The following is a 27,921-nucleotide window of genomic DNA, read 5'->3' as shown; positions in this document are numbered from 1 at the left end:
TGTTTCAGCGTTCAATTTGCAAGCATTTCTCTATGATCTCTCACTGCAGGTGTGGATAACCACTTAGGATAAAATGATCTTTATATTGTTTCTTTTAACCTTTTTTTTCCCTGAACTAACAGAGATATTTTGATTTGTTGCATAAGAAATTTGATCAGATAAATGCAATTCACAGAAAAGTTCAAAATTTGTCATCCTTATGCTTCCTGTCTTTTTTCTGTAGTCCGTCATGTGAATAAATTCAACACAATATACTAAAAATAACTAAAAACACTATGTAAGTGTCAAAACCACAGCCACTAGCAATGTCCATCTGAATGATAAACTGACTACGTACCTGTCTAGGAGGCAGCTTCTTGCCGCTCACAAGAAATACACATCAGGGCTCTCAAAATTTTGTCTTAAAGGGCTACACAATTGGAACTTTTAACAGTAAGTTTTAAAATAGGTGGAAATTGGTACTTTTGCCTTTAGCAGCCTGAAATCAAAATACCTTTACCTGTCTAGGCTGGTGGTCAGATGATGTAGGGAAATAATGAAGACACTAGAGGTGTCCTCTAGCTGCATGGTTTCTGGCCAACAGGAAAGAATATTCTAGTGTTGTGGTATGAGGGGATGAACAGTCTGTCTGTGCATGTTAGAGCCGTGAGCTGCATTCACGTGGAGTGTTCCCATCCGAGCAACAGTGGCGGAAAAGCTGTGTGATGGCAGGTGCTCCTCAAAACCACACACAGGTCAGAGAACCCCCTTGGCCTCCTCTTTATTCCTAGACATGTTACCTTAAAAAAAAAAATTGTTGTTATTGGTTTATAAACTTTTTGTTTTGGAGTAATCCCTAAATTGACAGGTAAGTGTCAAAGATAAGATGGAGAGATCCTGTCTAGCCTTCATCCAGTTTTTTCTAATGTTAACCATTTTACAGCGCCGTGTGATTGATTTGTCAAAACCGAGACTCAACATTGGTACATTACTATGAATTAAACTCGAGTCTTCATTTGGATTTCACGAGTTTTCCACTCACATGCTTTTCCAGGATCCCGTTCAGGATACCACATTGCATTCAGTCTTCATGTCTTACTATTAGTCTCTTTTGGTCTATGGCATTTTCCCAGTCTTTCCTTATTTCCATGACCCTGACAATCTTGAGGAGTACTAGCCAAGTACTTTGTAAAATGTCCCTCCATTTGGGTTTGTCTGATGTTTTTCCCATGACTCAGCTGGGGTTGTGGGTTAGACCCCCACAGAGGTGAAAAGATATTCTTGTCGCTTCGTATCAGGGATATATATGCTTTCACTGTAATATCAGTGGTAACGTTAACCTTGATTACCTAACTAACCAACATAGCAGTTGCCAGGTTTCTCGACTGTGGAGTTACTGTTTGTCCCCATTTCATACTCTGTTTTTTGGAAGCAAGTCACTAGGTCCAGCCCACAATTGGGGTTGAGGATTGAGAAGTAAACTCCCATACCTGGAACAGGGGATACAAAGATACTTCTTTGGAATTTTTCTCTAAGAAACATTACAGATAGACCTGCTAACAGGACTCTCTTCAGTGTTAATTCTTTTCCTCTCTCCTGAGGCAAAACATGGTATGCATGTTCACGGAAATCCAACTCCAATTATGCCCGTGACTAGATTTGACTGTATTTTCACCACCAATGATAAAATTCAGACTGCAAATGTTACGTGAATAAAGTATTCCTTATTCTTGTTTGTTTTCATGATATAAGTAATGAAGAACAACTTAATGAAGAGTAGGCAGACTATAGAATTCTGGCATCTTTCCTTTACTATTTTAATGAAGTTCTTTTGTTTTTGTTTTTTAATGAAAACCATCTTGAATTTTTATCCAGATAAAACTTGGACTGCTTCTAGCTCCCAAACTTTGTTATTTTTTATTTGTATTTTGCTTTTGCTGTACTCTCTTTTGAAGGATGCAGTCAGTAATTCTACCACCTGCTTTGCAACCTGCTGGTAACATAGGACATGGTTAATTCAGTGTAACAGGATTACAAATATTGTCGCTTATAATCTCTACAGAAGCCATGTTAGAATAGCATAGGTTTCCTGTAGTTTTATTTATTTATTTTTTTTAAGATTTTATCTATCCATTTGACAGAGAGAGAGACAGCGAGAGAGGGAACACAAGCAGGGGGAGTGGGAGAAGGAGAAGCAGGCTTCCCGCGGAGTAGGGAGCCCAATGTGGGGCTTGATCCCAGGACCCTGGGATCGTGACCTGAGCCGAAGGCAGATGCTTAACGACTGAACCACCCAGGCGCCCCTTTCCTGTAGTTTTAAAGATGCATGTGAAAGAGTTATGTTTTGTAATAAACTGTTTTGATCTTTTGCTAACGGTCAGGTTATTGCATAAGCACCATAATTATTTATAAAGGATAGAGAGTTATTTCCATGAGCAAGATTATCTATTTGTTTGAAAAATCAATGAATCGGTTTAGTTTATAGACTTTAGAAATTTAACTTTATTGAGATACACTTTATACACAATAAAAAGTGCACCAGTATGGGCGCTCTGTCAGGTACCCTGCGCGTTCCCCAGTCTTCTTATGAGTACCCAGGAGAGGCCTGAGGGAAAACCTTCCAAGTGAGTGCAAAGACCCCTTTGGTCAGGTGTTCTTAGCCACTTCAGACTCACGTGCTGTCCCACACGTGGCTTGTGGCAGTTTTTTAAAATTGTAGCCAGCGTCTTACCAGCTTTGATTGCAGCTGGCCCTTGTCCCCCAGCACACTGCCACAAGTAAGCTAGGTCGTGCGTCCTCTCTAGCCAACCTCTAGTGATTCCTAAATTTCCCACATGTGGGACAGTGACTTACCAGACAGGATTGCCTTTGCATTTGGAGTCCTTCCAGATTTAGATCTGACAAGGGAGCCCACAGACACATCCAGAGTCTGTCTGGTTTCTTCTTGCCTGACAAACTGTCCTTCTCTGGGGGCTCGTTCTCCAAGTTCAGCCACGGGTCCAAGACATGAAAGTGTCCTCTTCCTGTTTCATTTTTTCACAATTCTCTGTTCGCAACTCTTATATGGTTTTTACAGAAATGTGCTTTGTTGAGGTTTATCTGGGGATTTGCTGTGCTCTGGGCAAGAGTGAAGATCTTCTACATCCTTCCTCATCCAGACCAAAAGCAGAACTTGCTTGTTCATTTTTCAGCTATTCCATATTCTGCCTAAACTTTTTCTGCTAAATAAAGATACTCATCTGCAGATTATGTGAATTCTTAGAAAATACCTACTTAGTGTTTATGGTGTAACATAAAATCAGTTTTCTTACTAAAATCAGGTCGAAGCTCTCTAATGAGTGAGCAGTGCAGGATTTATAGTGTTTTCAGGAAGAGCAAGAATTTTACAGATTTAAGCACAGTAGGCTTAGCGAAAGGAGAGAATTTATTCCTTATTTGTGCTATTTTTTTGCAACTTCCCTGTTGTTTCTGCCTCCATATTTTACTGATTATCAGTATCTCTCAGGTCACAAGGAAAATTAATTGATTATACTGTACTTTAAGATATTCCATTTTTAGATTTTGCTTACTTTATATTAAGTAGTATGTAAGTGGTAGTTCTGTTTTTTTAAAGGCAGATCCCCTTTTTTTTCTAGTCATTTTATTCTTAAGCTTTGGAAGTTAACAGAATCATAGCTTTATTTTCATCTTTCCTTTGATATTTTCTTAATAACTGCTTGTAGGAAAATTATGTATATTAGAATCCTCTTAGATCTATACTAAACATCATTATGGTGCAGCTATAAAATGGAACTTTCACCATGAAGTTCTCTCATGAAGTATAATAAAGTGTTTCTTTTAACAGGTTCTCATAGTGTTAATAAATTTCTCAAGCATTTAATAATTTTTTTGTATATATCTTAGTATTATTCTTGAGATTTCTTTTTGGAAATATATATGTAATTTTAAGTGTAGAGAAGTGATATCCCTTTTGGAGGAAGAATTTGTTATAACAAAAAAGTCATAACCATAATTTAATTCACATAACCAAGTTAAGACATGTGGTATACTTTGAACAAAACATTCTAAACTAGAAATTTTGGCTCCATATTTGACTTCTTGAAATAAATTGTATAATCAAAACAATTGGATTTATTATAGATTATAATAATCTAGTGGTTATTTAAAACAGAATTATACCTTTGGGGCTGTTTTGACTTTTTAAATAGGGGTATTTATCTAAGAAAAGATGTCATTCATTATATTTTAGTGATGTATTTTACTCTTGTAGATATCTGAGAATTCTTCTGAGGGCTTATGATTAACATTGTCCCTGAGAAATCTTAACAGCTGTTTAGTACTGATGCTTTGGGAATGGAAGTATTGGAAATAGTTATAGCAAAGCATATTAGTTCTCATATATAGTAAACTTTTAGAAGAGGAAATTTAAAGAAATTGAAATAGAGAATGAAGGTAACATTGCCACAGTTGATTTGGAAATAGAGAGTAATCAAGATCTTGACTTTCTGTATGATTCACTTATTACATGTTCTGACACAATTTTTAGAGACTCTGATATGCAATGTCATCATTACCATTGTGATACCTGGGGCTTGCCAAGCACTGTGCAGAAGAAAAATCTGCATAATAACATTTCAGCCCACAAGAACTTAAAATATAGAAGAAGACAACATTGGCAGCCATCTGAGTACATGGCTCACAAACAGATGAAGAAAAAACAAGAACCCAATTTCTGGGAAAAGGTGTCTAGCTGGATATACTGGAAAGAACTATCGAGGTTTTGGTAAAATAAGGCACAGTATTTTTTTTTTTTCTTCTTAGATTGGAAAGCCTGGAGTTAGAATATCAGATGCTGGTTTTTCTAGCTCGTTCGTGAAATTTCTATTCTGACAAGAACTAATCGAAACTATGCCTGTCTTCTGTCCCTGCCTTTCTGTCTGGAAACTTTCATCTTTCACTTGCTACTTCCCCTGGAATGGAAATACCAAAATGTTTCTTGAAAATGGTAATTTAGTAGTTAACGTGTGTGTGTGTTAATTTGTATGATAACACTTTTTTTAAAAAAAGACATTGTAAGACACTTTTAAAAATTTGTTTGCCTAAGAGACTGTACACATGCTACAGAATACTTCCCCGGTCCCATTAACGATTCCTAACTTGTTAAGGATCAAAGCTGGTGGGAGTGGTAGGAGTTCATGAGCCATTCTCATCCCTTGAGAACAGTAAAAAAATCCCAGTCAGTCTTCACTAACTACTTGGTTTGTTTCACTGGTTCTAATACTTCTTTTTCTCCCTGTCAATTCATATGTGGTAGATTCTCTGAATTGCATAAAATGGCCAATGCTTCTTAAAGCTTTTCACTTTAAGTAATAACATGCAAAAAAAAACCAGAATAGTGAAACCTTTTTACATAACATACAGATTTCCTTCAACCAATACTTTTAGTTTAATTTAAAACCATAACCAACCTTTTTTTCCACATTTGTTTTCAACTTTGTTTCAAAATATTGATATACTAAAAAGGAAGTATATAAACAAAAAATTTCTGTTAGAGACTTAAGTACTAGCAAAAGTCATTAACTTTTCTGTAGTAGTTGGCTAATAAACTGATAGTAGTACAAATTTCTTTTTTTTTTTTTACGAATTTCTTTTTGTATTATTCTATGTTTTTCATCTTTCCCCTTTGAAAGCACCTTTTTCTTCCCCCATATAATTTGAGAAAATTAATGGGAACTTTAGATACAATTTTAATGTAATTCCTTATCTTATTGAATTGAATACTGGGACCCATGTGTGATTAGAAAATATCTAGAGTGGGGCGCCTGGGTGGCTCAGCCGTTAAGCGTCTGCCTTCAGCTCAGGTCATGATCCCAGGGTCCTGGGATAGAGCCCTGCATCGGGCTCCCTGCTCAGCGGAGAGCCTGCTTCTCCCTCTCCCACCCCCTCTGCTTGTGTTCCCTCTCTCACTGTGACTCTCTCTGTCAATAAATAAAATCTTTAAAAAAAAAAAAAAGAAAGAAAATATCTAGAGTACCACAACTAGTATCTGAAGTTCCCATTTATAATGCAGTTTCTTAACAATAGAATATGTAACACAGTTTAAATACAGATATTCAGTAGTGTCTCACAGAATGAGTTCATGCATACAGTTATAAAAATTAAGTCTTATTACATGAGCTTTCCATTTCCAACAAATTCTCAATACCAGTGATTAAGTTTCGCTTCAGATTATGTGCTTTTGCTATTTCCCTTGACTGTTTATAACATTCATGACATACTTTTCGATTAACTGTGTTTTTCATTCACGAGTGTTACAGACTTTAAGGGCATTACAGTCATTAAGAAGCTGGATAGAACATATCCGAGGACAGGTGCCACTGTAAGATCTAGACTTTATTATATCTGTGATTGAAACTCACCACTTTCTAAATACTGTGCGTGGCTTCCATTCTGTTTCATTGTAAAGTGGGTTAAAAATATATTCATGAACTTTCCTCTCTTTAATAATATAATTTTAAAAAATATGAACTTCATTGCTAAATTTAAAATGCTGTGACTTCTTTAAGTTGTCATAGACAAGAATGTTTGCCATTTTTTGCTAGATAGAGTTTTGGGATTAAAATAAGTACATATACTATGACCTGTCCTACTGTGCTATACCTCACAGTGTCTATCAGACATACCTCTCATAAAGAAGTCTTTGAGACTGAAATTTCCTTTGCATTGAAATTTTATCTGCTTTACAAAATACTGTAAACTGTATTCAAGCCCTGTGCTTGTTGGTTTCCTTAGATGTTTTAACTCAGGGAATTTATCCAAATATTTACAGGAAAATAAATATAATACATTAAAATACAGTCAAATCTTTTAAGACTTCTTAAATAATCTAAGTAATTAATAATGTTCTAAATGTTTTCTAGTATTCTGACATAACCATGTGAAAGGGCGTTAAAATTTCATTTGTGTATTTTCTCCTGAGAAAAGAGATGGACTTTTTGCTGTGTTTTTTACTAGAAAGGACCTAGCTCCTTAGAGTTTGGAGATTGGTTTTATAGTCAATATAAAAACATTACCTTTCCACTACAGTGAGTTTCCTTAGTGAAACTTTTTTTATCCTAAATATCTAGTTTCTGTAAATTGTTTCATAGATAATGAAAGTTTTGTGTGTGTGTGTGTGTGTGTACACAGTTGGAACCTGTACTAAATTTATGAGATCTAACTGAAAGTGAATTTGCTTGAAACTCCTCATTCTATAACAAGCTGAGTATAGACTCAGGATACTTTCCTTATTTAGCCCTTAACTTGAAGTCTTCCTTTCTTGATTATTGGAGGGGATAGAATGAATCCAATAGCCATCTCTATATTTTAATGTCCACACATAAAAATTCTGAAATTGGACAGTGAAAACCTTGGTCAGTTTTATAAAAAGGGATTACTGCCATGAAGTAGAAAGCTAACTACTTCGAGCCTTTTCTGCTTATGGTACACAGAAGGCAAATTACCAAGTGCTCCCACCTCTCATGATTGAATTTTTCAAACCCAGTGGTATTGGCAAAGACAACCATGGTATTGATAAAGACAATTTCATTGAACAGTCTAAAATTTTATCTCACTTCTGGAAAAATAGAACAGATTCCCTCTAATAATAAAACTCCTTGATTGATCCCCACCCAAAAATGTGAGCATCCCAGAATGGCAACAACAAAAAACAAAAACTCATGGATAGATTCAGGTGAAGACCAAAGAATGCCTGCAACTCCCAACACATCTTCTGTTGGAGTGTCCATTTTATAAATCATCATGCCTTAAGCAGCACTTTCTTGACTATATATACACTTCCAGCTCTTCAGTTCTTTTTTCCTCGGTGTCTGGGGGCACAATGCTAATTAGCAGTAGTAGAAAGAAAAGATGTTCATAATCTTCATTTTTATGGTTACACAAACGATTAATTCTTGGCCCTAAAACAGTCAAGGCAAGTGAAATTGTAAAATAAAATACGTTAATCCTGTTTTTTTCTTTTTATTTATTTAGCATTCAGTGGAGATACTTCGCTTGAGGCAATATGGTTGTAAGGACAGGGATAGCAATTTATTCCAGAAATAGTATATAATAAGTATTTTCCTAGTGTGTGTGTTTCACTGTTAATGTCGAAATACTCCTCATCTTATGATATTCAAGTGGAGAATTCTGAGAACTACATTAGCATGAAGATTGACGTTCTTTTTGTTTTCTTTTTTTTAAGATTTTTTAAATTTATTTTGAGAGAGAGAGAGATAGCGAGAGAGAGCACGAGCGGGGGGAGAGGGAGAAGCAGGCTCCCCGCAGAGCAGGGAGCCCGATGCGGGGCTCGATCCCAGGACCCTGGGATCATGACCTGAGCCAAAGGCAGACGCTTAACCAACTGAGCCACCCAGGCACCCCTTGACATTCTTTTTCTGATCAGGTATTAATACTTTCATTCAGAAATTTCATTCAGAAAGTTTTAGCATTCATGTTGTTTTCCTTGGATATTAGCAACCACAAAGACTTCTTAGAAAATTTAACATACAGATATTAAATTGTTTTAATCATCCCCAAGGCCATCAGAAAATGGTTTTGCATGAGCATTTGGCACTTTAATGATTGGAATCTAAAGCAGCTTCAGCAATAACTCAGTATGTGTTACAAGATTCTCATGGGATCAGGATACACCTACCTTTGCCCTAGTTTGTTCCAGCCACACTCGGGAGTACTTAGAGTGATCTTTTTTTCTCTTTTGGAAACACACAAGAGTGTACATAAATGCTAGCAGGATTCTTTGTGATAAGAAAATCCCTCTTACCCTAGAAGGTTTGTTAGCCAGTGATCCCTCTGTAGCAAGTTCACATTTATTCACATTTATTCGAAGCTAACATTTGAATAAAGTTAGAAAAATAGAGATAGCATGGGAAATTCTAGCTCCAGGCGCATAAAATAGCAAGAAGCACAATAAAAATCTTGGGGTTTTTTTATTGCTAAATATCATCAGGTTTGGTATAAAATTGAGAAGGGTTTAATCCAAAGGATAATGTTTATTTCTTTACCTTAGATGGTTATTTTATATTATTTTAATTAATATATTAATTATAAAGATAGTCTGAAAAAGTTGTATTTTACTTTAAATATTCTCGTAAAGGAGTAGAATGTCTCATTGGTCACATTTTGGGGGCACAAGGGAACCAGCTCTGTAAATAGTAGACAAAAGGAAAGAATCAAGGAATTATGTTCTTTCTCTTTTACAGATTCTTTTTTTTTTTAAAGATTTTATTTATTTATTTGAGAGAGAGAGACACAGCGAGAGAGGGAACACAAGCAGGGGGAGTGGGAGAGGGAGAAGCAGGCTTCCCCCGGACCAGGGAGCCCGATGCGGGGCTCGATCCCAGGACCCTGGGATCATGACCTGAGCTGAAGGCAGACGCTTAACGCCTGAGCCACCCATGTGCCCTTTTTTTACAGATTCTAATGCAGGGTAACCAAATAGATGATTCAGGAAAATTTGTCTTTAGAGAAGACTTCCAGCTTTAACAAAAAAAAAAAAAAAAATGGTGGTGCACCTGGGTGGCACAGTCAGTTAAGCCTCCGACTCTTAGTTTCAGCTCAGGTCATGATCTCAGGGTCCTGAGATTGAGCCAGGCATCCAGCTCCTTGCTCAGTGCAGAGTCTGCTTGACTCTCTCCCTCTGCCTTCCCCACCCTTTTTTAAATCTTTTTTTAAAAATGGAAAAGGGATAGAATTGACTCCACATTTTGCAATCCCTAATGAAATAATGGATCTAGACAGTGTTCATCAGTGGCTGCTAAAACTCTTAGAAGACTGATGGAGAAGGTGATAACACCTATTTGACCTACTGATCATTCTTCCCACACAAAAGAAGAAACAATCAGTTATGTATCATATGCCTCCTCATTGGATGCAACAGGAAATACAAACATCATCTATAAAATTTTCATGCCAAAGGAAAGAATGTCCAATGGAAAAAAGACAGTCTCTTCAACAAATGGTGTTGGGAAAATTGGACAGCCACATGCAGAAGAATGAAACTGGACCATTTCCTTACACCACACACAAAAATAGACTCCAAATGGTTGAAAGACCTAAATGTGAGACAGGAGTCCATCAAAATCCTAGAGGAGAACACAGGCAGCAACCTCTTTGACTGCAGCCGCAGCAACTTCTTCCTAGAAACATCGCCAAAGGCAAGGGAAGCAAGGGCAAAAATGAACTATTGGGACTTCATCAAGATAAAAAGCTTTTGCACAGCAAAGGAAACAGTCAACAAAACCAAAAGACAACCGACAGAATGGGAGAAGATATTTGCAGATGACATATCAGATAAAGGGCTAGTATCCAAAATCTATAAAGAACTTATCAAACTCAACACCCAAAGAACAAATGATCCAATCAAGAAATGGGCAGAAGACATGAACAGACATTTTTGCAAAGAAGACATCCAAATGGCCAACAGACACATGAAAACATCACTCGGCATCAGGGAAATACAAATCAAAACCTCAATGAGATATCACCTCACACCAGGCAGAATGGCTAATATTAACAAGTCAGGGAATGACAGATGTTGGCAGGGATGCAGAGAAAGGGGAACCCTCCTACACAATTGGTGGGAATGCAAGCTGGTGCAGCCACTCTGGAAAACACAGTGGAGGTTCCTCAAAAAGTTGAAAATAGAGCTACTGTATGACCCAGCAATTGCACTACTGGGTATTTAACCCAAAGATACAAATGTAGTGATCCCAAGGGGTACATACACCCCGATGTTTATAGCAGCAATGTCCACAATAGCCAAACTATGGAAAGAGCCAAGATGTCCATCAACAGATGAAGAAGATGTATATATATACAATGGACTATTATGCAGCCATCAAAAAAAAAAAACTTGCCATTTGCAACGATGTGGATGGAACTAGAGAGTACTATGCTAAGTGAAATAAGTCAATCAGAGAAAGACATGTATCATGTGATCTCACTGATATGAGGAATTCTTAATCTCAGGAAACAAACTGATCATTGCTCGAGTGGTGGGGGGTGGGAGGGATGGGGTGGCTGGGTGATAGACATTGGGGAGGGTATGTACTATGGTGAGTGCTGTAAATTGTGTAAGACTGACGAATCACAGACCTGTACCTCTGAAACAAATAATACATTATATGTTTAAAAAAAAAAAGAAAAAGATAGTAGGAAGGGAAAAATGAAGGGGGGGAAATCGGAGGGGGAGACGAACCATGAGAGACTATGGACTCTGAGAAACAAACTGAGGTTCTAGAGGGGAGGGGGTGGGGGGATGGGTTAGCCTGGTGATGGGTATTAAGGGGGGCACATATTGAATGGAGCACTGGGTGTTATACACAAACAATGAATCATGGAACACTACATCAAAAACTAATGATGTACTGTATGGTGACTAACGTAACATAATAAAATTAAATTAAAAATTCATGCCAAAATATCAAACCCAGATTGCATTAAACTTCTTGAATCACCAGTTGATAGGAAGTAGAACTAAAGTGACAAGGTAACTGACACTGTAGTGATGCAATAAGCAGAGTCCAGGAAGGGGGAAATGCTATGGGGAAGATGACCCAGTTCCATCAATAAATAAATGGCAAGGAAAAAGAGGCAAGACTGTAGATGAGGAGCAATTTAATTAAATTTAAATGCAATTTGTGGGTCTTGTTTGGATCTTGATTCAAATAAACCAGTTGTAAAAACAAACTGGGTAGGAGACACTGGTGACATTCTCAACACTGGAAAATGGTGGATTAAAGAATTATTGTTACATTTGTCACATGTTCTATGGTTAGATAAGAGACCATATCTTTTAGATATACATACTGAAGAATTTATGAAGTGATATGTGGTGCCTTGAATTTACTTTAAGATAATCCAGCTGAGGTGTAGGAGAGCTATATAGATGAAGAGATTGATAACTGTAAAAGCTGAGTGGTAGGAATAGCAGTTTATTATACTGTCTTCTCTATTTTTCCATGTATCTGCCAATTTTTATAATAATCTAAAAATAGTGATAACTTTCAGACTGTCAGATAAATAAACATTGTAAACATTGGATACTTAATATTAAAAAGAGTATAATGTAGTATAGATACAAAAGAATCTTATAAAAATATTAGCAAACTGGGCGCCTGGGTGGCTCAGTTGGTTAAGCGACTGCCTTCGGCTCAGGTCATGATCCTGGAGTCCCTGGATCGAGTCCCGCATCGGGCTCCCTGCTCGGCAGGGAGTCTGCTTCTCCCTCTGACCCTAACCCCTCTCATGTGCTCTCTCTCTCTCTCATTCTCTCTCTCTCAAATAAATAAATAAAATATTAAAAAAAAAATATTAGGAAACTAAGAATATATAAAAAGCTACTCCCCTCACCACCAGAGTGCAAGATCGACTTAACATTAGAATATCAATTTAATTCATGATATCAGCGAATTAAAGAATATTAGATTAAAGGGAAAAAGTCATGATTACATCCATAGATTCAGAAAAATCCAGTTGGTAAAACTCAGTGTCCATTCGTAATTTTTATTTATTTATTTATTTTTTAAGTCTTAGGAAACTAGGAATAGAAAAGAACTTCTTTGATCTCATTACAGGATAGCTCTAAAATTTCATGCTCTTATCGAAAGTGTTCTCTTTGAAATTGGAAATAAGACAGGGCAGCTTGCCATCACCACTTTCATTCATTATGTAAAAATCAATTGTGTATCCAGAGCTCAGCACAGTCAATCAGAAACTAAAATGTTTTAACTACCATTTGCAGTAACATCACAAAATTTCAAGTATCTAGGGGTAAATGAACAAAACCTGTCACAAGCTCATTATGCAGTAAATTGTAAAATATTTTTTAAAGATGTTATTTATTTATTTGAGAGAGAGAGAGAGAGCACACAAGCAGGGGGAACAGCAGCAGAGGGAGAAGCCGATTCCCCGCCGAGCAGGGAGCCTGATGCAGGGCTTGATCCCAGAATCCTGGAATCATGACCTGACCTGAAGGCAGACACTTAACTGACTGAGCCACCCAGGCATGGTTAGCATTAAAGAGTCTGGTGATCTCAGTGGTTGGTGAGGATATAGAGCAAATGTGAACCCTCCAAACTGCTGGTGGGAATGTAAATTGGTTGAGCTAGTTTTGAAAATTGTTGGGTATTATCTTGTAAAGTTGAAAATGAACTTTTTCTGACTCAGGCATTCCATGCCACAATATATACCATACAGAATGTTCTTACTGGCATTCACGATAGCCCTAAATTAGAGATAACCCAAGTGTCCATCAACAGTGCAGTTGACAAGTTATATATCATACAATGGAATTCTACTCACAAATGAAACTGAAGAAATTCTAGCTATTCCAACAATAAGGATGAATCTTAAAAACATAGTGAGAGAAAGGAAAATCTAGATATAAGAAGTATATATTCTATGATACAATTTATGTAATACGTAATTTTATGTAATAAATTGTGGAATGGGATAAACTAGAGCACAGGTAACTGATCAAACCAGAAAAGCAAAGATGTGAGTACCATGAATATCATCAGGACAGTAGTTACCTTTGGGCAGTGTTGTTGGAGGGTTTCCGGGCCCTGGAAGCGTTTTATTTCTTGACCTGGTCAGTGATCACATGAATGTTTGCTTTATAATATTTCACTAAAGTATAGTTTTTTGGGTTTTTTGCTTTATGTGCGTATTTTTTACAGTAATTTCTTTCAAGAAACACCTATAAATTCTGAGTTAAGGACATAAGGCCCATTTTATAACTAGTACCTTGTTTTTTGTTTTGTTTTGCTTTTATTTGTTTAAAATTATTTATCTCCATCATCTTAAAGCATGGATTCTAAGTTTGTAATTGCAGTGGATAAATAAAACATTTACATTGATTCACACGTTAGAACCTTATTTAAAACAGACCTTATAAATCCTTAGAAGTTGTAACCTTGCACATTCTCATCTTATAGCAAAGTCTTCACCTATCATTACCTTGATTTTTCCGAAGATACATCAAACAAATCTGGTTGAAATAAGATGCTGAAGAAAACCTTTCCTACGTGAATTTTGCTCTCTTTCAATTTCACTCTTGAGAAATTTTTTTAGGTATAAAATTGTGGTGAAAGCTTTACCTCAATTCATTAACTAGAACTTATTTCTCTCTTAGACCATTAGGATTGTGTAATCCTCTATCTATGTAGCTACCTTTCCCCATTTTGAGTGCCAGTAAGCTCAGAGTCCAATTTGTGACTTCTATATAATCCCTGTATCACTATGTATTTGCACTTTATTTTTTTGCGTTGTGTTGACATTTTACTCTAATTTCCTTTGATCATGATGTGTATTCTTTATAGATCTCTATCTTATTTGTAGGCATTTCGTAAAAGTACTTCAGATCCTTTACACATTAGGAAGAACACGTGAATGAGCATTCAGACAAACAAGGGAGTGCGGGGTGACACGGGGAGACTCCGAGACTGCTGGCCCTTTGTAGTTCCTGTGGATGAAGTAAAGTTCAAAAGTTTAAACCTGCCCTGCAGACTGTTTTTCTCTCCCTTAAAAAGGCTCTTGCTTGTCAAGTGAAAGTAAATATTTATAGTTGGCTATGGTAAAATGTTCTGGGGGTGAAGAAAATGATTTTAATAGAACTGTACCCTTAATGGGAGTGCATACAGAAATCCATTCATATGCAGAAGGGGGGGCCAGGGAAGCAATGGCCAGCAGCAGTGACTTAGTTAAGGGCGAAGTGCTTCTTAGCGTCCATTCAAAGGAAATACGTAATTATTTTATCGGATGCCAGGCTATATGTATGCATGGGCCTTTTGAGATTTTTTTTCTCTTTTTTTCTCTCAAATTGTCGAGGTACCTTTGTGGAAACAGGATTTTTAAGCTGATTTCAATGAAATGCATGTCCTTCTTTTCACGCTTTTCAGAGAGTGGCCGAGTAATGTGAGCAGCATGATATCATGGAAACTGCACGAGCTTTGTTGAAATATGGGCAGATTAGTTCATCTCTCTGCATCAACCCCAGGGCTTTTTTCAGCTGTCCCATGGGATGGAACACAGAGCCTGTAGTGGGTATAAAGTGAGATGAGGTGTATGAAGTGCCTGGCATGGAGGAACGAGTCTCTGTATGTTTATTTTCTCCTCTTCCTCTCACCACATTTTCAACAAGCAAAGTCAGCCTCCCCTGAGACAACACAGGACTTTTTAAAAATTATTTTCCTATTTTTTTTCTTTTATTATCATGTGAAATCCTGTTTTTTTCCTTGAAACGTGAGGTTATGGCCACATGATGCAAGGAAGTAATTTCTGATGGTTCTTATTTTGAAAGAGAAGGCAAGTTGTTCTGTCAATAGATGGATATAGAGAGAGGGAAGTGTGGATAGTAATTTGGATGAGGGAAGAGAGGTGAGGAAGACAGTAGGTGGGATAAGGAGTTAGGGCCATTGTATCTTGGGAAAACACAAACAAACCCCCCATCATGTTAGGTGCTCTTTTTACACAACTAAATTTAAGTCAAGAGGAATAAAAATGACAGTGGTTGTGGGGGTAAACATGCAATGCAGAAAGCCTTCCCTTTTGCACAACTGCTTGCTTTATTGGGTCTTGAATAAAATCAAACAGGAAAGACTTTAGACCTGCAAAACTGCCAAAAATGTAGTGGTCTCTGGATCCTTGACAGCTGGACTGCCAGAATCACGCAGTATATAAAATGGATGGAAGGAATCGTTCTGCTGAGAAGCAAGTGACAGGTCTGGTGGATTTCAGTAATCCGAGAAGATACCAGAACCACACTCTTACAGCTTCATTGGGTGGGTTCGTGTAGGGCTCTTCCACGGTTCTCATTACTAGTTAACCCTATTTATAAAGACCAGTATATGGAACTCCTAGAATTTCAAGCTGGACAGGCCTTGAGGAACTGTCTGACTCCAGCTCTGCATTTTAAATTCGGAAACTGAGGCTCAGAGGCCAGAAGTGACTTCCCCAGAGTTGCATAGTGAGTGAGCATCAGAACTAGGGGCAGGGCTTGAGTCTCTGGACTCCTGAGCTTAAATGCTACTAGCAGGAGAAAACGTTCTTTAAAAATGTAGTGCGTTTCTACCCATTTAACATTAGTTTGCCCTAAAAGTCAGTATCTGACAGAAAGAGAGAGAATAAGTAACTCCTATCCTTCCTTCTGTAGTTTAGCAAGAATTTATGCTTCTGACCCAAACTCTGCATCAATTGCTATGAGATACAAAGCAAGGAAGAGAATTGGACGTCTTCCAAAAATGTTAACTATAAGTAAACACAAAACCCTGCTGGACTTACTGTGCTGTAGCTCCCATTTCTCTGTGGAAGGGGAAAGTGAGAGGAGGTTCAAAAGAAAGAAAAAGGTTTTTTAGTGCAAGTGATTTCTACTTAGTAGGAGCTTCATAAATATTTATGGGTAGATTTATTGTTTGTTGATAAGATGAAATAGCCTACAGCAATTACTGTCTAGCTTAAAAGGATTTTTATGTATGTGATTAATTATCCATAGGAATAACCACATCTTCATTATTCAATATGCATTGTACCACCAAGTATATGGAATGAAGTCAGTAGGAAAGTACTCTGTATAAACTACCTATAAAGAAAATCTTCCTGTTGCTAAAAATCATCTACAAAATTGTCTAAACATTGTTGTGTAATGTAGGTTATATAATTTTCTAGAATCACCATCTAAAATTTGAGGTGTCTTGGGCGCCTGGGTGGCTCAGTCGGTTAAGTGTTTACCTTCGGCTCAGGTCATGGTCCTGGGTTCCCGGGGTCCTGGGTCCCACGTCAGGCTTCCTGCTTAGCAGGGAGTCTCCGTCTTCCTCTGTCTCTAGCTTGCTCTCTCTCAAATAAATAAATAAAATCTTTTAAAAAAATAAAATAAAATGTGAGGTGTTCCTCCTAATACGTAAGTCCTTAAAGTATGTATATCAATATACAGTATTTCTGTGTTTGTATTTCCTGAACCTTCAGGCTGCCAGGTTTTTATTGTTTGTTTCTGTTGTCACCAGCAACAGAGCAGGAAACATCAGAGATGAATTCAAATCAGTTTGGCTACTTGTGAGCTACATTGATTGCGCTATTTCTTTTATTTATTTATTTATTTTTTTGGACAGAATAAAAATGAGTAAAAAAATCAAAGGAAGATGAGAATTGGGGCTTATCAAATGCATCCAATTAATCTCCGTTTGCCCATTACTCAGATGAAAATTTATAATCATGAATATCATGGTAAGAATTTGTCACATGGACTTTCAATCCACTTAATTAGGTATGTAGAGAGTAGGGGTGTATGTGATATTTAAGAGATGAATGTGAGTTTGGACTTAAACTGTGTGACCTTGGCAAGTTAATTAACCCCTATAAATCTTTATTTGCTGATATTTAAAATTGGGATACATAATATTCTTGTAAGCTAATGCGTATAATGTGTTAAACAGAGTGCCTAACGTGTAGTGAGCTCTGAATAGATATCAGCTAATATTACTTAGGAAAAGGCGTGATTCTCTTTTTTGTATATAATCACATATTCTTTTTTTTTTTTTTTAAGATTTAATTTATTTGAGAGAGAGAGACTGAGAGAGAGAGCACATGAGAGGGGGGAGGGTCGGGAGGGTCAGAGGGAGAAGCAGACTCCCTGCCGAGCAGGGAGCCCGATGCAGGACTGGATCCAGGGACTCCAGGATCATGACCTGAGCCGAAGGCAGTCGCTTAACCAACTGAGCCACCCAGGCGCCCTATAATCACATATTCTTATAAAATGCATTTCTACTTTACAGAGTTGCACACATTCCCCTCCTCCCTCCTCCACCATCATCTGAAAAAGAAAATTGGGACTAGAGTTTAAGCATATACAAATAAAAAACTTGAAAGGGACATTTCTTTTTGCTCAAATTGGATTCTATGTTTCTGTTAATATTTAAGTTTATAAAAACTGAACTGAACTTCTTTTCCTTTTGATGTAAAGTCAAAAATAAAATCTTAACATGAAAGAGTATTTTGTGCATTATAAAAGTAAATATGAAATTCAGAATTCTGAAATTTAATTTTCAGGTTTTGCCTCATATCTGTGGTGAGAGTGCAAAGCTCCCACTAACCAGGATGTGTCTAGTGCAAACACTAGTGTTTCAGTGTTTCTCAGAGCACATATCCTCCTGGTGTTAGGCTGAAACCCACTTCTTTGTGCTTGCACTATCACGGGTGAGCCTGCTTCCCCTGGTTCCTCACACAGCATCTTGAGACCCCATTCTCCTCCTGAGTGGTTTCTGGTTGCACTTGACCTTTGAGAGTCAATACCTGGAGTTGTTCCTAAGAAGCTATTTGTGAATATACCTGGTTTGCCAGAGTATGATTGGGATCACTGTCCCCTTTTGTATGAACGCTACATTTTCAAAGGTGGACATAGTAACCCCAGTGCCTTACAGACTCTCACGTATTACTTGAGAAAGCTTATGTTTATGAATCTTTGGCCTTCCTTGACTATTCAGTTTGTTACTATAGCAGCCCTTTGTGTAATGGCTTTTAGTTTATTTGTATTTTTCTCCTAGTTCTGTGAGCTTTTCCAGTGGTTTATTTACCAAAGCCCTGCCCCATAGCATCTAGTAATAAATAAAAGAGTGAAAGTACTATCTTTCTTTCCATAGGAGTGTTGTCATTGATAACAAAACCTCTAAAAAAAAAAAAAATGATGTTTGACTTCAAAACAAAAGGCAGAAAGAGTTCATGTGGTAGGCAGCTATGGTAGAAGCAAAGAACGTGGACTTTTGAAAAACAAAAACTCGGTTTCAAATCTGAAACTTGTCACTTACTTACTGTCTCATCTTGGCTAAATCTCCCAGTCTCTCTAATCTTAAATTGTTGTCTTTGTGAAATGGAGAAGATAGCTTCCTTCATGGGCTGAGAGCATAAAATAAAATGCGCAAGCAGAGTTTTTATTAACTGAAATCAGTACCGAATAAATGGAGCTCATTAATGCACACGGGATACATCTCATCTCTGTGCTAAAGGACACATAAGCAGAAGGTTATCTTCGTTCAGGCATTTAACAACAAAATAGCGTTTTCAAAAGTTTATTTATTTATTTACTTATTTATTTTGGGGGGGGCAAGCAGAAGGGGGCAGAGGGAAAGCGAGAGAGAGAATCTTAAGCAGGCTGTCCAGCACCTAGCCCACCAAGGAGCTTGATCCTAGGATCTTGAGATCATGACCTGAGCTGAAATCAAGAGTCGGCCTCAACTGAGCCACCCGGGTGCCCCTCAAAAGTTTAATTTTAACTCTGCTATAATAAACCTTGAAGTTTTCAACTTTATGTGTTGGACCCCAATGTACAATTTTGCTAAAAAAATTTGAGGATTTGGGATGCTTGGGTGGCTCAGTTGGATAAGCGTCTGCCTTCAGCTCAAGTCATGATCCCAGGGTCCTGGGATCGAGTCCAGCATCGGGCTCCCTGCTGAGCAGGGAGCCTGCTTCCCCCTCTGCCTGCCGTTCCCCATGCTTGTGCTCTCTATTTCTCTCTCTCTCTCTCTGACAAATAAATAAAATCTTTTTTAAAAATTTGAGGATTTGATGAATTATAAAAAAGTAAAGGCAATTAGAAACTCTGGGTAAAGTGTTGTACCATGATGTCATGGTCCAGTTACAGTGCAACAAAAATGTGGCATGATTTTGAACATTTATGAAAACTAAGAGAAGGGAATTTATTTTCTTCATTCTAGTAACGTGCTTTTTTGAAGACAGATCATAAAAATGGACCTCTAGAAATAGAAATGTAATTCTAACATATTACTTGTCTCTGCTATGAACAATATTTATACATCATAATACAATAAACAGGTTATTTGCCTTTAATTTTTAGAAACAACTTAAAAACAAAGCATAGAAAGGTGAGTCGATAATTTGAAAACAGAAAGTAAGATGATGGTCAGAAGTTAGGATGCAGAAGAAGGTTGGTGACTTGGTGGGAAGAGAGGGTCACTAATCATCTGGGTTATGTGGTGGGGAGTTAAAAATTGATATAACAACAGGTAGAGCTTGAAGTGCATTATTTACAGTTAAAAGTGACCAGTAAAAGAATAAAATTAGGGGCACCTGGGTGGCTTAGTTGGTTAGGTGTCCAACTCTTGATTTTGGCTCAGGTCATGATCTCAGGGTTGTGAGGTCAGGCCCCACATTGAGCCCCATGTCAGGCTCCAAGCTGGGCTTAGAGCCTGCTTAGCTTCTCTGCCCCTAACTCTTCCCTCTCTGCCTCCCTCTCTAAGAAAAAAAAAAAAAAAAGAATAAAGCTAAATATAACTATAAAAATTATAAGCAGGGAGAAGGATGATAAAGGGTAATGTGAGTTAAGTTAATCTTCATTCTTAGTTGGAAGTCAGTGGATGTTGCCTGAAGCTTATGAACTAAGAACTCTGACTGTATTATTTAGATTTGTGAATCTAAATTATCAAGAAAGTTAAAAACAAATGGCCAAAGATGATGACCTTTGAGAGCAGTACTGAAGAGGGGCAGGTATGGGCTAGAGCCCATTGTTTTTCTTTTTTTTTTTTTTTTAAGATTTTATTTATTTGACAGAGAGACACAGCGAGAGAGGGAACACAAGCAGGGGAAGTGAGAGAGGGAGAAGCAGGCTTTCCCGCTGAACAAGGAGCCCAATGCGGGGCTTGATCCCAGGACCCTGGGATCATGACCTGAGCCAAAGGCAGACGCTTAGCGACTGAGCCACCCAGGCGCCCCGACCCCATTGTTTTTCATTATAAGTCACTCTATGTAGTTGTATAATATTTTTACTAAGTACACGTATTACTTTGATACAAACATTAAAAAAAACAGTACTGACGGCAGAAAGCCCATTGGGTCGATACTGTGGCGTATGTTACCCCACCCGCAAATCTAGAAGACACACAGTAATTCTCTGAGCCTGAAGTCATCTAATGCCCCTGTCATCCCTCTCACCACTCCTTCCAGACTTTCTTTGACCTGCTTTTAAACTGGGCAGCATGGAATGTTTTTGCCTTCCAGCCTAGGGTCAGCCTATGTCACACTAACTTTTATATGACCAGTGGAAACTCTTAGTTATCTTGCACCAAAATGGCAAGATAGTAAATTTCTATAAAACAAAACAGACTCAATGCACAACGCAGGTGTATATTAGTAAATAAAACAATATATCTGCTGTTTAGAAAATGGCTTGTCTTATACCAGGGTTGTTTTTTTTTTTTTAAAGATTTTATTTATTTATTTGACAGAGAGAGACACAGTGAGAGAGGGAACATAAGCAGAGGAAGTGGAAGAGGGAGAAGCAGGCTTCCCGCCGAGCAGGTAGCCCGATGCGGGGCTCGATCCCAGGCCCCTGGGATCATGACCTGAGCCGAAGGCAGATGCCCAATGACTGAGCCACCCAGGTACCCCTTATACCAGGGTTTTATACCAAGATTTCACTCATATGTGGACATTAAGAAACAAAACATGAACATAAAGGAAGGGAAGGAAAAATAGAATAAGATGAAAACAGAGAGAGAGGCAAACCATAAGAGACTGTTAGCTCTGGGAAACAAACTGAGGGTTGCTGGAGGGGAGGTGGGCGGGGGATGGGGTAACTGGGTGATGGACATTAAGGAGGGCACATGATGTAATGAGCAGTGGGTGTTATATACAACTGATGAATCACAAAACTCTACCTCTGAAACTAATAATACGGTACATGTTAACTAAATTGAATTTAAATTTAAAAAAAGATTTCATTATAAAAATCATGTAGGAGAATGTTGATTGTCCCAAACATTAGAAATTTTATGGGTGCGCTATTCTATTTCCTGTATATTTTTATTAAGTTTACCTTAAATTTTTATTAACATTTTTTTTCTATCGGAGAGGTAGCAGTAGTGTACTAGATTAGCTTGGGCATGGCCAGATTGTGACCAAAGCATTCCTAAAATATTCATTTTTAAGAATAGTTCATTACAGGGGTGCCAACAATAGTTCAAATATTCTGCCTGTAAATACTACTGCACTTGAAATTAGTACTTTGGTATTTCCCTGCCCCCTCCCCCAAATGTACATAATTAAGGGTTAGAAAGACGGCTACCAGACATCTTCCAAATTTCTGGATAAAGAAAGCACATTCTTTAGAAAACAGTAGACTCAGGGGCACCTGGGTGGCTCAGTTGTTAAGCGTCTGCCTTCGGCTTAGGTTGTGATCCCAGGGTCCTGGGATCGAGCCCCGCATCGGGCTCCCTAATCCGCGGGAAGCCTGCTTCTGCCTCACCCACTCCCCCTGCTTGTGTTCCCTCTCTCGCTGTGTCTCTCTCTGTCAAATAAATAAATAAAATCTTAAAAAAAAAAATAGAAAACAGTAGATTCAGTTGTTAATCAGCCAGATGTGTTCATTGACAAAGATTCAAATGTAGATATAGATCAATAGCAACTAATAGCAACTAAGCCGGCATCGTGGATGAGGATTGAAGATGCAAGAGAAGTTCTTTCTAGCACTAACTTTGGGAGAGACTAAAAAGAGTTGTTTTGAGGGGCACCTGGGTGGCTCAGTCATTAAGCGTCTGCCTTCAGCTCAGGTCATGATCCCAGGGTCCTGGGATCGAGCCCCGCATCGGGCTCCCTGCTCAGCGGGAAGCCTGCTTCTCCCTCTCCCACTCCCCCTGCTTGTGTTCCCTCTCTCGCTGTCTCTGTGAAATAAATAAAATCTTAAAAAAAAAAAAAAAGAGTTGTTTTGAACCACAGTTTGGGAAGGAGGAGAGTGGAGATGGGGAGAGGTTCCCCACTCTCTAGCCATACTTGATAATAAGCATTTTGGTCACCTGCTCATTCATCCTTCCATCCTGTATTTCTTTGAGCACCTCCTGTAAGACTGTGGTTGGTGTATGGGGTTGTTAAGGGGCTGAACTTGACATTTTTGTTGTCCCTGTGATCTCCTGATCTCCTGCTACCTCCAGGAGTCAGCTTGTATCACAAGAGGACAGTTTTCCTTTGCTTGCCAATCATATGTTCCATAAGTGTCTCACTTCCTTGATGGCTTAGACCTCAAATCATCCAGCAACAGCTTTCAGGAATTATGCTTTTAACTGATTATTTGTATTTTCTAAATCACATTTGTCATTTACTAAATGTTAGTTATATTCCTTAATTTTTATTTATATTTTTGCATCACTCTAAAAAAAATGACACCCCCCCCAGGAAAGAGACCAGTTAATCAAAATTTAAGCCTGTTGTACTTCATAGTACTTAAATATTTCCCAGATGTTTTCCCCAGCCTATAAGTCAACCCATTATTGGCAATTAGTTCGATTTAGAAGACATAGTTTTCTCTTTTCAATTAGGTATTTATTTTACTAGCAAATTATATAAAATTGTGTCCATTTGTAGTGTATGGAAGCCTGAGGCTGGGGAACAAGAGGAGTAGCTTCATTACACCAAACAAAATAGCACGTATCCCTGTCTGCTATGACATTTATGAGGATTTACCAGTGTTGCTGACTTTCTGTGTAGGACGTATTTGCTGCCTTAAATTCTGCAGGCTCAAGAATGCTGCCTCAGTCTCTCCAGCTTTTCCTCTTCTACTCGCGTGGCCTTGTTGTAACGAATCCACAGAGCTTACCCCGAGCCAGGCACCGTTCTTCATGAGGCAAGGAGGGGGATACTTCCCATTCTGCCCCTCTTCTACCCTGGTGTTGGCAGGATCCTCACATGGAGTTGCCATGTTTTCTCCAGAGTCCTGTCTGGTAACACCTGATAAGCTCTTTTCCCTCTCACTTCTGAAAGGCCGACCTGGTCTCCCGTGGGTCCTCACTTTCTTACATAGCTGTATGAGTTTGTTGGAGCTACAGCCTCAGAGCCACGGGGTTGTGGGGTGTCGGGTCTCGTCGACTTCCTGCGGGACAGGCCGTCCCCCGGTCTCCTGTCCACACACCTCCTTTCCCCACATTTAATTTGCCTGCTGTCCTCACCTCCGCTGTTGTCTCTCCCTGTCTAGGGCCTGACTAGGCATGAGGCTTCACAGGCTCCTGGGCACTGGTGTGCTTTGCCAGGTTAATGACACAGATGTCAGGTTTGTCCTAAACCATGATTGGCAGACAACTTTTCCCTTCACTGGGGTCACTTGTAACTTTGGTTACAAGTCTTTGGACTTTTTACAAAGCCTACAGAAAGGCCTTGATTTTTGCCTACTAGGTCTCTGGTTACCATCTTGTCTGATTTGAAAAGCAAAGCAGAACTGAGTTCTTAGAAAAACTGGGTTGAATAACTCTCAACATTCTTGACCCCCACTACCTTTACCCCTGCCACCCAGGTCTGAAGAACAAACAGCCATGGTGTGCTGGTTAATAGTAATTTTAGTGGCTGTGATGAGGGTGAAGGACAATATCATACAAAGATAAAGGTACCCAAGTTTTGAAGTTAGGATATTAGAGATTCAAACACCAGCTCTACTGCTTCCCAGGTGTTTCGCTTTGGCCAGTTGACATGAGTACTTTTAAATTCTCCATATGAAAATGAACCTGATAGTGGCACTTATCTCATAGGCTACTTTTGAGGATTTGATGAGACAGTGTGTGAAGCTATGTTGCACAGGGCCTGACACATAGAAAGCACGAGGTAAGCGTTGGTTCTTTCCTGTTGCTGCTACTGACAAGCAGTTACCATGTGCCAGACATTCTAGTGCATTGAGCACTTTACATGCATGTGTCTGTGTCATGAGGAGCTCCCAAAATAGAATCCCCTCAGTCATATGGCTCCAGTCAGCTCCTCTGCATTTTCTCAGAGGCCAGTGGCAGTTTATGGCCCCAGGGCACACGTAGCTTGCTCAGAAAATGTCCTTTATCGACTTGTTAGTAGCTGGAGTGAGCAAGCTTTTTCTAAAGCTTCCAGGAGAGACCCTGGTAAACAGAAGGGTTCTTTCTTCTGTCAGACTGCTGGGTGGTCACTGACTACATCAACAAACAGGGATACAGTCACTCACTTCCTCTCCAAATTGCGGTCACTGAGCAGTGAACAACAGTTTCTGGGTCACAGCCATCTACTGGTAAGGCTCCCCAGTTCACTGGCAGATTTCCCCAGCCACCTCACTGTTCTGCTCAATGTGTCGCTGAGCCAGAAGACAGCGGCCAGTGCGGCCAGGTAATGATGGCGTATGTGGAGATAGGCCTTCCCTTTTCAGGCTGATTATGTGTGACTCTGCTCATACTTGAGGAAAATTATTGTTCTGTTCATGCACTACTTAACTGAAGTAACTTATTTTAAAGTGGACTCCTTCTGTTTGTCCCATATATAAGAACCAGGGGAGTCTCTCCTAACCCATTGTGAGCCGTATTCCTTAACCAAAATGGGGGACTTTTTCTTCTGATTGGCTAACTCATAAGGTTACAGAAGCAGAGTTTTTCGTTATTGTCCCTCATAGCCACCAACAGAGAAATAATTCAGCAAGAATAGAAACTCTGTGAAGTGGGCACCTGGGTGGCTCAGTCGGTCAAGCGTCTGCCTTCAGCTCAGGTCATGATCCCAGGGTTCTCCTCAGCGGGGAGCCTGCTTCTCCCTCTCCCTGTGCTGCTTCCCCTGCTTGTGCTCTCTCTGTCTCTCTCTCTCTCTCTCTCAAATAAATGAAATCTTTAAAAAAAGAAAGAAAGAAAGAAACTCTGTAAAAATTAGATGAAGCTCCTGTAGTGGTCATTCTTTTGGCTACAGGGCCTCTCATTCTTAGCACTATTGTCATTTTGAACTGGAAATTCTTTGCGGTGGGAGATACCGTGTGCCCTGTCGGGTCCTTGGCGACGTCCTTGGCCCCTGTCTACTGGATGCCAGTAGCAGCACAGCCCCTGCCCAACAAAAATGTCCCCGGACGTTACCAGATGTCCAGGAGCTGGGCAGTGGGGGTAATGAAATCAACCCCAGTGGAGAACTACTGTATATGATTAAAGACTTCTTTCTATATAGGACAGAGTCTCCAGTGATTTCTTGTGGATAAATAGAAGAGTCTGTCAAATATCCCTGCTGAGTTTTTCTTCCTGAGAGGACTATCTTCTTTCCTTTTTCCAGCCTGTTGTTAATCTGGTCTTTGATGCCATGACCTTATCCACAAGACAGCAGGTAGTGGAAAGAACACTGAACTATCATCAAAAGACTGAATTTTCCCCAACACTGCCATTATTAATTAGCCTTCATCTTGAGCAAACCCTTTAATTTCTCTGAACCTTAGTTTTCCCATTAGTCAAAAAGGTTGTGGGAGCGCTTGGGTGGCCCAGCCAGTTGAGTGTCTGACTCAACTGACTCAACAATTTCGGCTCAGGTCATGATCTTGGGATCATGAGATTGAGCCCCAAGTTGGGCGTGGATGGAGCCTGCTTAAGATTCTTTCTCTCCCTCTCCCTCTGCCCTTCCCCACCCCTGCTCACCCTCTCTCTCTCTTAAAAAAAAAAAAAAAAAGAAATAGAAAGCTATTTGGGAATGAAATCAATTATCTTTGGCCATGTAAAAAAAAAAAAAAACAATAATGTATTATATGGTGACTAATGTAACATAATAAAATTAAAAACAAAAACAAAAATTAAGGAAAAAGGTTGTGGAAATGAGAGAAGTATATATTTGAAAGCACCTTTAAAAATTAAAGAAAGCATCCAGCACCCAGCTCTTGGTTTCTGATACCATTCTTCAATAAAGTGAACCAGGGCTCTTTGGAGAAATGTCTGACTGTAGGACTGGGGCAGGCAGTAGACAAGATAAGCCTGTCACATCTTCAGCCTTGGAGTCAGAAAGTAAAGAGGTGCTCAAAAAATGATGATGATGATGATGATGATGGGGTGTATCACAGGGACAGAAGAATCACATAACAGCTTCCCATGGCAAAAGCACAAAATAAATAAAATAATATTGGATTATAACCCAAAGACCCAAAGTATAAAACAAGTATCAGTGAGTCATGCTGATGTAAATAATTGAATAAATAAATAAACGGGGAGAAGGAACTACTTTCCTATGCAAAAGAATTCCAAATAATTTATGCGGACACTTTGCCCTCAAGGTGGTGAAATATAACTCCTTACTCCTTAATTGTAGGCTGCACATAGGGACTTCCTTCCAAAGAGTACAGTATGGAAAGGGGGACAAAAGGGTAAAATCACAGTGGAGAAACCTGACTAGCATGGCCTCAACCAGCTGATCAAGTTCACCTCATATTGATAGGATGGACCCTTGATGTGGTGGTGTGCTGAAAATGGCATCTAACCTCTGGTCTTCCATCTAAAAACCCATAACCCCCATCTCACTATGAAAAAAACATCAGATATGTCTCAGTTGAGGGATGTTCTATAAAATAGCTGACTAGTATTCTTCAAAACTGTGAAGGTCATCAAAAACAAGGAAAGTCTGAGAAACTGTCACAGCCAAGAGGAGCCTACGTAGACATGACCACTAAATGTAATATGGTATCCTGGATGGGATCCTGGAACAGAAAAAGGACATTAGGTTAAAACTAAGGAAATATGAATAAAGTGTGGACTTTAGTTAACAATGTATCAGTACTGGTGCATTAATTGTGACAAGTATATCATAATATTGTAAGATGTTAATAATAGCAGGAACAGTTGTAAAATACATAGTAATGCTCTATACTATCTTTGCAATTTTTCCATGAATCCAAAATTATTCGCAAGTTAAAAGTTTATTTAAAAAGTCACAGCTAAATTCAGACCCTGTTATAAGTAATATCATTTTATCCAGAAGCTATATCATCAAGCTCTAGTATATGTCTTCCTTAGTTTTAAAGGTTATTCATGGAGTCTATCTCCAACTTCATTCTCATGGTGACGATTAATATCCTTTATCAATCATACTTCATCTCTCCTCCTCCTAGCTTGAAATAGTTAGGTTTCCAACATGGAGGCTGAAGAGTATCCC

At 38.7% G+C, this 27,921-nt stretch overlaps 1 protein-coding gene across 4 annotated transcripts in view; it reads left to right on the top strand.

Moving 5' to 3' along the window:
* The window catches only part of NT5DC1 (5'-nucleotidase domain containing 1), a 150,241-nt gene that overhangs the window by 64,895 nt on the left and 57,425 nt on the right, over positions 1–27,921 (top strand). The gene's annotated exons all lie outside the window — the stretch shown is intronic.

The sequence above is a fragment of the Halichoerus grypus genome, chromosome 9 (assembly GCF_964656455.1).
Source record: "Halichoerus grypus chromosome 9, mHalGry1.hap1.1, whole genome shotgun sequence".
Lineage (NCBI taxonomy): Eukaryota > Metazoa > Chordata > Mammalia > Carnivora > Phocidae > Halichoerus > Halichoerus grypus.
This window is presented reverse-complemented; position numbering and strand designations above follow the sequence as displayed.